We start from the raw sequence: 10,867 nt of genomic DNA on the forward strand, positions 1-10,867 counted from the left end.
CCCACTGTTTCAGATTACAATTCACTTGGAAGCCGCTGTCACAACTAAGGACATCTGTAACATTACACAATATCCGCTAACATGCTAACGGCAGCTAGCTAGCAGTACTTAGCAGTTAGCATTACTTTAGCAACAATTGAGCTTTTGGTCCATCAGGAAACTCCAAAAATCCTTGTTATGGAAATCTGGCTCCCAAACACGGCTCTGGAGAGTACAAGTCAAATGATAAAACAAATAAATGGTGAATCAAGCAAAGCTGTCTTTTGGTTATTTATTTGAAGCTTCAAATACACGACATAATAATATATTGTCACCGGTCGGGCAGAGTATGGAAAGTCTGCCCGAGAGTGCGCAGAACAATGGAAAAGCAAAGGTTATATAGAAAAAGGAGTGGGAAAGAGAACAATCTGGGTTCACACAGTCAGATTGTTGATGAGACACCGTTTGGCCTTGCAGATAGCATAACGGAACTTTGTGTGACTGTGTATGAGTCTCCCAGTCTGCTGAAACAGCTGTGGCCTTGCAGAGACTGGGAAACTCATAAGAGAATATAATAGAATAATAATGGTAAAAGCACAACAAGAGGAAATAAGAAGCATTTGGTTTAAACATATGAAAGACATAATAAGGATAATAATAAGAATGATAATAATGAAATTTTCCACTACATTCCCCCCTTTTGATCATACTTGATCAATAGAAAAAAACAAATGATAGGATAGACTGATATAACACATCAATGAATACCCTCCATCGCTGGTTTAAGTAAACACATCACAAATATATCATAGAAAACTGGCTGTTTTTGTGGAGGACAGACTCCAATATAATGTAAGCATAAGAGAGGAGATACACACATGATTATATTGATGAATCGGAATCAGACTCTTCTGATTCTAGCTGATCTATCTCACTGTGGCGCAAAGGATTGTCTTGTAATGGAATAGTAGTATACTGAACGAAAGCTGAGGACACCATGCTGGAAACGCACTTCTTCAGTATTGGGATAATCAAACAGGTACAACTGATTAATAGGCCAAAAATGATCGCCAGGGGTGTAACTATACTAGCCAGCCATGCTTTCCACCCGCCTGATGTAAGCCAGGCCCACCAGTCCCAGCCCCCTGCGTTGGATATGTCATCAGCTTTCATGTCAGCTAACAGGTTGTTAAGATGCAGCACGGTGTCAGTGATGTTCTTGGTGGCGTCGGGAATGTAAGTGCAACAGGAGTCACCGATCACATGACACCCTTTGAGGCGAACAAAAGGTCAAGAGCGAATTGATGCTGCATGAGCATGTTCCTAGAGGCTATTATGAATGGGGTCAATGCCTGGAAGCCTTGAGTCGTCTCATAAGTCAGATTCTCTAGCCGGACGTGTAAGGTATCTATTTTATGGGCATTGTTTACTGTACCCCACCATGGGAACAGGCCACCCATGAATTTAGCTCCAGCGGACGTCATATCTCTTTTTACCTTGTGGTGGTCGGGGTGTTGGAACTCTGGGTAATGATGTGTCGTGTGCATTAAGGACGTGAGTACAGTGACTGCTGGATTCAAATCCACTAGAGTGCATGTCCCTATCCAAAGGGGAGCCAGAACTTGATAGAGCTTGTTGCCGCACAACCAAACGTAATCTTCTGGCGCGCTAAACCCAGAATCACTGGGCCACGCCAGTTGGAGGGAAATATGTTTAACATCAGGGAATGCTACGTTAGAAAGGATTCTCTCAGGGGCACCAGATATGTGACAATACGAGATTTTGTGAGCACCGTCACCGCATGTGTTCCGTAGGATGCGAGTACAACCAGTAGTAGTGCCTAGGAAAAAATAATGTGGTGTAAGAGACGTTTTGTGGTAAACTCTCTGGATGCAGAGGTTGTGTTTCATCCCTCTCAAATGACTAGGGTGCACATGGCTGACGGGTTGGTACTTTGCGTATGTGGTGTCAAGCGTGGATGCACGCAAAGAGGAGTCAGATCGATTGCTGCATGGTGGGGGAAGCTGCCTAGCATAACGCCACCCGGTTACGCTGTCTTCATCCTTGATGGGCTTTGTCAGAGCCATAAACGCGCAGAGGTGTTCAACCTGGGTCAGAGAGCGCGGACGAACTGGCACGGACATTGATGAGTCCTGGGGGAAAAGAGTGCATGCATAACATGACCCATTTTGTCCTGCGGCCTGCAAGAATGATCTCAGAGTGTGCCACCAGACGTTACCGGTGATCCCATTACTGGTCTGACCCACATCAATGTTGCTATGGTCGTTATCGCCTATGTATAGATTAAATGTAGATGTACCTATGGATGTCAACAGTGGCGTCAAAGGTTGCTTACGCTTTTCCGGGGTCTGAGTTTTGGGCGCGATGTCTATGTAAAATGTGCCACACGGGTCGGCGCCGGATACATACATACAGACAACAAAATAACCCTTGTCTGATATCTGGGCAGCCTGTAGTTGCAACAGGATAACGGGGCTCGATGAATTGACCATGGAGATAGACAATCTCCCTTTGATGTTTGTTTTGTCGTCCTATAAGGTATAACCCCAATCGGTGTGCGCGGTGGTCCATAAAACAAAAGTCCAGCCCCCCGAGCAGTGAGTGGCGGTGTAACTGTCACTCTCGACATAGCAAATGTAGGCGTCTGCCCCCCCCAGTTTCTTAGGGTCGGGGCAATGCATGTAGTTGCACGGGTCTAACTGCACTGTGCTATCTTCCCCATCCCTTAGAGTAATGTTACCAATCCCTGTCTTGACCAGCCCCTCGACCCATGTGGTTCGCCCTGCTTTCCCCCGCCCCTCGACCCATATGGTTCGCCCTCCTTTCCCCATGAACCTCTTAGATACCTCGATTTTGGCTGACATGCTGTATGCTGACCCTGGATACATAAAATATAGGACTAGTCCTAACACAACTATCATGGCAAGTATGCAGAGGAACCATTTTATGATTGTCCAGGCTCTCCAGTAGCATTCACATTGCTCACGGTTGCGTTGTCGTCTCTCCAGGCGAGCCCTCATCACGAGGGGGAAATGTTCCATGGAGTGTGTGTGTGTATTCTCTCGGTCGATTTCGTGACCCGGACCGTCAGACTTCGCACACTGATAACACAAACGAGGAACCAGAGAGCATATGGAACCGCTCAGCTGGCACTCGCTCGTGACACCTTGTGTGTAGTGTGTTTTGGTGTATGTAGTGCAAGTGTGGTGCTGGTGGTGACTAGGACACGTCACTTGCTGTCATCTGTTGGTGACTTGGACACGTCACTTGTTGTCATCTGTTGGTGACTTGGACATGTCACTTGTTGTCATCTGTTGGTGACTTGGATATGTCACTTGTTGTCATCTGTTTCTATCGTTTCTCCTTTCCTGTGACCACGACCTTGCAGTGGCTGGCGTGGACCCATGTAGCTCTCTCGGCGACCTTGACCGCTGTCTGGGTGACGAGAAGCACCTGGTAGGGACCTTGCCAACGATTGGATTTCCAGCTCTTTCTCCGGAAATCCTTGACCAGCACGAAGTCGCCCGGTTGAAGGCGGTGAAGCGGACCAGTGGCAGGGGTAGGCAAGGCTGCGGCTACCTGACGTCGGATGTCTGCTAAAGTGGATGATAGGTTAACACAATATGACAACATAGCATCCTCACACAAAGTTGTGGAGGGAAGAGGAAATCCTGGAGCCTTGAGTCCAATCTGTGGAGGTGCCCCAAAAAGGATTTCAAATGGGCTGAGTTGACTCCGTGTTCTTTTCCGCATCCTCATGTACATCAGCACAATGGGCAGAGCTTGTGTCCATGACAGACCTGTGTCTGCACAGCATTTTGCTAGTTTGTAATTTTGCATAATGCAGATTAGCATGCTTCACAGTGCTTTTGAGCTGTTACTGTGAATCCCCTTGTGAACCACTCCTGATTTATAGACTCTAACATCCCCCCTTTTGACACATGATCCCACCCATGTGTCAACTTAGCGAAATGAGGGAAAAAATGTCTTTGGGCCAACCCAGATGCTGGATTTTAGGTCAAAAACAGCCCCAGCAGCCTTCCATTGAGCCTTCTCAACTGGCGTAGCTAGCTGCTGCATGGAAGTCAGTGATGACATTTTGTCAGTAAAGGAGGAGACAGGGATTTTAACAAATGAGTGTGCGTGAGGTGCGAGAGGAATCAGGGCAGCTGCCTTTGCGGCTGAGTCAGCAGACGCATTTCCTAGGGAAACTGGGTCTGTACTGCTTGCGTGGGCGGCACATTTACAGTCTGCAACCTCAGATGGGAGCAAAATGGCGTCTAGTAAGCCTGCAACCAGCACATGGTTAAGTACTGGTTTGCCATCAGATTTAAGAAATTGTCTACACTTCCAAATAGCCCCAAAATCGTGTACTACCCCGAAAGCATATCGTGAGTCAGTGTAAATAGTCACGGTTTTGCCTTCTGCAAACGTGCAGGCTTCAGTTAGTGCGATGAGCTCTGCTGCCTGTGCTGAGAGGTGGCATGGAAGCGGTCCAGAACGGAGAACAGCAGAATCTGAAACAACAGAAAAAAAAACAACAAAAAAAACAAACAAATAAATTAGTGCCCCCTTGGTCGCGAGAGGCAGACCCATCAACATACAAAATGAGGTCAGCTTTGGTCAGAGGAACGTCTTTTAAGTCCAAACAATAAAAACCTGTCTGTCTTTAAGTCCGGTCTAGGTGTGCACACAATGGAAATTACGTCAACTGTCTTCAGGCAATATTCAAACTAAATGAAGTCTCTCCTTTTGAAACATCATGTGTTGAAATAAACACACCTGCAGTTCAAAAAAAATAAAAAAATAAAAAATGAATTGCCTAATATTTTTGTTGTGGAATCAATTAATTTCTTTCTTTAAAGGCAAAAACATGAAAAAGCTAAGAGAAAAACCCTATTGAATACAATATTATTTGGAGCAACTTAATTTATAAATAGTTGTCAACTTAAAAACATGTGTTCATGTTCAACATGTGGTAATTAAGTACATACAATTTAAGATTATATTTAAATAATACGGTAAAACAAGTTGGAACTTTGGAGTAATCAACTTAAAAACTTGTGTTTATGCTACCAATTATTAAGTGAGTGGTAATTGAAAACACCTCTGATTGTAGAGGAAAAGCCTTCTCCCCTAACCCAAATAACTTTGTTGCTTTAACAACATTTCAATAGAAGTTGTCTTAACTCAATAACCATCGATGCAACCTATTGCCTTGATTTTCTTTGTTAAGCCAAGGCATTTGTTATTAGAGTGTACGTAGACTGGGCCTCCCATATAACCTGGCTGAGCCGATATAAAAACCAATCAGCAAATAACTTTTCAATACATTATTGATTACTATTTTTGAGGTACTTTTAGGTTGGAAGTGAACATAAGTCATAGGTACATGGTGTACTTTTCCTTCACTACATGTATGTAATACCTTTAGTTACTTCACAGATGTGGATGAATGATGTGAAATATAATCAAGTGTTGAATCAGACTTTAGTTCCACCTGGAGTAAATCCACAAGCTACTCTGCAGAATAAAAAGCCATTCAAAGTAGCTGCACCTTCACCAGCTTTGAGAACACTTTCATGATCAATCATTATAAAACATATCATATATATTATTCTGAAATGGACCAATCTGCACAACGACTACTTTTACTGTCTTTACTTTCACTATATTTTTATAATACTTTTCTACTTTTACTTGAAGAACATTTTGAATGCAGGACTTTTACTGTAACGCTCTGGTATTTCTACTTTTACTCAAGTACAAGATCTGAGTACTTATTCCTTTACTCAAGTACAATATCTGAGTACTTCTAATTTCACTACAATATCTGAGTACTTATTCCACTTCTGGTAGTGTATTAGTCTGAATTGTAGCTACAAAATCACACAGAGCTGCATAAAAATAGAATAATATGTACACGTGTGTACAATGATTTGTAGGTAATTTTGACTACTCAAGACACCTCACTTATACATCTTCAAAGTATTGGCTTTCAGAATATTAAACTTGTTTTGGCAAATTCAGATGATAAATACAACTTTGAAGCTTGTAACGGCATAATTACAAGCAGAGAACGGACTAATGTAACGTCACAGCAAGCATAACAACAGCCGTGTGTTATGAACACATATGCAAGAATGACATCATCTGTTGCTTAGTGACTTTTTTAACATTTAGTCTTAACACAAACGTGTGAATGTGTAAGGTTTACCATTATATTCAAATGTGAACAAAAATTGACTGTCTTTGTGTACCGGAACACTGAAAAATGCATTTGAGACATCTATGGCAGTAAATATGTTGCAGAGGCTGGAACTTTTGGAGTAATCAGATACGAATTCCGGACGAGCGTGCATGCACAGCTGCATTTACATCGTAAATCCTGGACAAATCTCCACTCGTCAGGAGGTTTGTCTCTGATCTTTTTGACAGGAAACACTGGAATCGTTACACGGAATAATGACCCCTTGTTTAAGCAGAGAGGTAAACACTGGCCATCAACAGCTTCACGTTTCAATGGGTACGGTACGTGAACGTGGACATTAACCCTACGTCATATCTGTGAGCTGCCCAGAGTGAGTATGGCACATCTGAAAGCGCGGCAGGAAGCTCAGAGATATGAGAATTACCTTATCCTCAACCAACAGCAATGTGCGCAGAACGGCTACGTTCGTGCACATTTTCCTTTGATACACGTCACGTGACATAGAGTACATGACATATTCTGTGTGTGTAGGTGCCCAATCAGTGACTGACTCCCAATCCTTAACGATTGGACCCAAATCCCTCCATCTATCAGTGGGGCCCCCTGGCTAGTGAAATGTGTGGACCGCCCCTGGGATTTGACACAGCTGGTTGTGTCTTGTGTGTGTGTGAGTCTAACAGAGATAGTGCTACCCAGCGAATTCCAATACATTTTTAAATATGAGCTCATCATTCACACATTCTAACAGTAAAACTCTCATCATAGCATTTACACGGATCTTTCAACCCCATTAGCAGTACAATGCAAAATGAGAAGTTTCCACACAGCAGGTGGAAAACCACGTTGACCAGTCAAACGCAACAACTCCTGAAAATCAGGATATGTCAGCAGCCCATTGATACACATTCACCAGTTCTTTATCATCAAATGACACTTTTTGAACCATCGTAGGAGATGGCTGTCGGACTTTAAGACCCTCATTTGTGGAAAAATGAGGTCCAAGCCGAACCGGAGAACCAGATCTCTGCCCAGTAAATGTATTGGGCAGGCAGATGATAAAATAACTATTTTTTACTGATGTGGGAAATGGATTACTGTCAACACCGTTATCTCCACTCTGAAGTGGTACAGAAACTTCTCCTTTTCATAAACCCAGCATATGAATAAATCTATCACTACATTTGCATTCAGGCAAATCTACCCTTTTTTTTACCACAGAATGTGTAGCCCCAGAATCAACCAAAAATGTGTGGGACATTTCTTAACGCAAACATTCACTGTCATATTTGAAATATGTACCCTTTTTAATTACAGACATGTCCTCTAATTCTTCTAATTTCTCAATAGCATGTATGATGCGTGTGTGTGTGTGTGTGTGTCACTTCCCTGGTTAGATGCTGCTTGGCATGGGGTCCGTCTCCCCCGACCGAATTCCTTCCTCCTCCACTCCCTCCCTCGACTGTTAGTTTGAAGAATTGTCTTTGTTGTGGTCCGATTTATCCGATCAAAAGTTCTTTTTCTTCTTCTCGTGTGGGCATTCAGCGAACCGATGACCCGTCTGTCCGCAGTTAAAACAGCGATTGTAGTTATTGCTCCGGCCTCGGAAACCCCCTTGTCTGCCCCGGCCATCACTTTGGGTCCAGGTGGTTGTAATAGCCTGGACCATGGTCAGCTGGCCAGGGAAAGCAGGGCATGTAGTTATTCCTTTTTGGAGGTGTTCTTTTCTGTAGAGTTCAGCTTTCTTCGCGTCTCTTTTCTTTTTCTCTCTCTTGTCATGGATCTTTTTCAGTCCTGCTTCTTCTTCTTCATTTTCTTTTCTCTGTCTCTCTTCGTCTCTGCCCCCTGTCTGTGTGTCTTGCTGCGCAGCTGCTCCAGCGGCGGCTGGTATGTTGACCTCTGGTCCAGCAGCAGCAGCCCCTCCAGGAGCCTCCACAGCAGGTAGCAGACGGGGGGAGGAAGGGGGGAATGGGGAACTTAGGTGAGGGAGAGGGTCCCGCACGCCTGAAACCAGAGGATAAAGGGAAGCATGTGATTTATATTGTGGAGGAAACACAAAACACTTTTTATCTTTCTTTTCAGTCTTATCCTCAGCCTGTATCTTTTTTATTGCCGCGGCCAATTGCCTTTCACGGCACTCTGCTTCATCCTCCCAGTATTTTAAACACTTTCTATGAGTGTCCAGTCTCTCTAAATCTTTTACTTTAATTTTACTCTTCTTCTTCATTCCATCTTCACACTCTTGTAATTTATCCCTTAGGTTTTTGATTTTTAATTTACTCAAAGAACCTCCCTTAGGAAATCCGAACATTTCCGTCCATATATTTAATTTAGCCAGACTTTCTTCACCATATTTTGCTCGCATGACATCAACTATCGGACCCTCAGGAGGCTGTACATACCCCCTCCCCTGCTTTGCCCCCATAGCAAAGTCTTTTAAAGTGTCACCAAAACACTATTAAAGTGTCACCAAAACACTATTTTTCATCCGTCGATGCTAGATATGCCAAATATCTCTGTTTTCGAGCAGTCCCTCTCCTGATGTCATGGAGTTTTAATTACGTTTAACTTTAAACAATTTAGACTTTGCACATCTCACCGAGTATTGAAAGCCCTTTGAGTTCGTTGGATCTCGTGAAGTCAATCGGTTCCACCCCTCGCGCTGGTCCCCTCGTCCTGTACGTTTTATGTCGGGGTAGAGGAGGATCCAAGATCCCGGAGCAACCCACCAGCGTCCAGAGGTTTCCCCGATCAAGCATACAGAGATCCTGCCGACAACGCCATTTGTTATGGAAATCTGGCTCCCAAACACGGCTCTGGAGAGTACAAGTCAAATGATAAAACAAATAAATGGTGAATCAAGCAAAGCTGTCTTTTGGTTATTTATTTGAAGCTTCAAATACACGACATAATAATATATTGTCACCGGTCGGGCAGAGTATGGAAAGTCTGCCCGAGAGTGCGCAGAACAATGGAAAAGCAAAGGTTATATAGAAAAAGGAGTGGGAAAGAGAACAATCTGGGTTCACACAGTCAGATTGTTGATGAGACACCGTTTGGCCTTGCAGATAGCATAACGGAACTTTGTGTGACTGTGTATGAGTCTCCCAGTCTGCTGAAACAGCTGTGGCCTTGCAGAGACTGGGAAACTCATAAGAGAATATAATAGAATAATAATGGTAAAAGCACAACAAGAGGAAATAAGAAGCATTTGGTTTAAACATATGAAAGACATAATAAGGATAATAATAAGAATGATAATAATGACATTTTCCACTACATCCTCACTTTGTCAGTCTAGGCAAAGCAACCCAAGAACATCTCAGAAAAAACATTGTCTCCATAAATATGGTATAGTTTTCCAAAAATCAACTTATTAAAAGCTTAACGCAGTTATCCCGGGAGATTGTACGACCAGCTCACCAAATGTATAGCATAGAAACAGTCTTTTAGGGCACAGAGTGTGTCAAAATAGTCTTGAAGCTGTTATTTTAAGGTAAAATAGTTACATAATGTGGCTTAACTGTCAGCCTAAGTACTGACTATGTATGACTGATTTTTCTTTTGAAAATATGCCTTAATAATCAAGTCAAAATGTGTTTAAGAAGACATATACATTTCAAAGGTTTATGATTTGTGGCTGACTGGTGTTAAATGGGGGCGCTAACATCATCTAATGGTTTGTTCTTGTTCTAGAAACATTTTTAATTAGGAATTACTATAGGGTAAGACCGAGCACATACATAAACCTTTGTTCCATTTTCTTAAACTTCAAGAGCTTTTTTTTTTTTCAATTTAGTTTTTATTGAGACGGGCACAATGAGTTTACATTTATACTGTCAATATTATTCCCTTCCCTCCCTGTTGTGGCAATTTAGCACTCACAACAGGAAAAAATGAAACAGAGAGGGATCAATAAAACACAAACACAGGTATAGTTGATCAATTATTATTTTGTTGTACAACAATCAATAATAACGAGGAAAACATTACCTCTGCTCTCAAGCAGTCCTACAGCAATGCTCCCTAGACCAGAAAGATCTCATGTGCTTTATACATGTAAAATACACACAAACATACACTTGAAACAGCATACGTGGCAGAGATGTTCAAACCTTATGCAGTCATACATGTTGCATCCTCTGAGTTTTACATGATCCCAGATTTCATGACCTTATTTAGCAGCTACCACAATGTATACATCTGCTGGTGAAGAGTTTCAGCTGATTGCCTATAGATGGGCCTCCTTCCGGCAAATCAAATGAACAACACACCGTCCACTATACTGTAGCTTATACCATGTGACATTAATGAATATACCAGAAATACGCTGTAATAAACATTCTGCTATAACAGTCCACATTATCGACAGGGGCTTGTGAGTAGGGTTGCAAAATTCCGGGAAATTTCAAAGATGGAAACTTTCCATGGGAATAAACTGGGAATTTTCAAAATTGAAGGTTGGCTCTTCATTAAATATAGTTGGGGAAAGTATATTTTAGCATAATCTTGACTAAAACAAGATGCCATTCAAGTACATGCCATAGCACACTGCTTACTGCATGGCTATTGAGACCACACAAAGGTTCGCAACAGGCTCACAAATGTGAGAATGGAAAAACTGGTTGGCATTCGGGCAAACCTTATGCTGCGTTCACA

At 42.6% G+C, this 10,867-nt stretch overlaps 1 long non-coding RNA gene across 2 annotated transcripts; it reads right to left on the bottom strand.

Moving 5' to 3' along the window:
• Positions 1 to 257: 257 nt before the first annotated feature.
• LOC139433023 (uncharacterized) lies at positions 258 to 9,479 on the bottom strand. 2 transcript variants are annotated; one of them, XR_011642587.1, is made up of 2 exons: positions 8,808 to 9,479; positions 258 to 4,517 (listed from the first exon to the last, which is right to left on the bottom strand). It is a non-coding gene; the product is annotated as an uncharacterized lncRNA (long non-coding RNA). The 2 variants fall into 2 exon arrangements; XR_011642586.1 differs by having other exon boundaries at positions 258 to 8,212.
• Positions 9,480 to 10,867: the final 1,388 nt, after the last annotated feature.

The sequence above is a fragment of the Pseudochaenichthys georgianus genome, chromosome 24, assembly GCF_902827115.2.
Source record: "Pseudochaenichthys georgianus chromosome 24, fPseGeo1.2, whole genome shotgun sequence".
In the NCBI taxonomy this organism is placed as follows: domain Eukaryota; kingdom Metazoa; phylum Chordata; class Actinopteri; order Perciformes; family Channichthyidae; genus Pseudochaenichthys; species Pseudochaenichthys georgianus.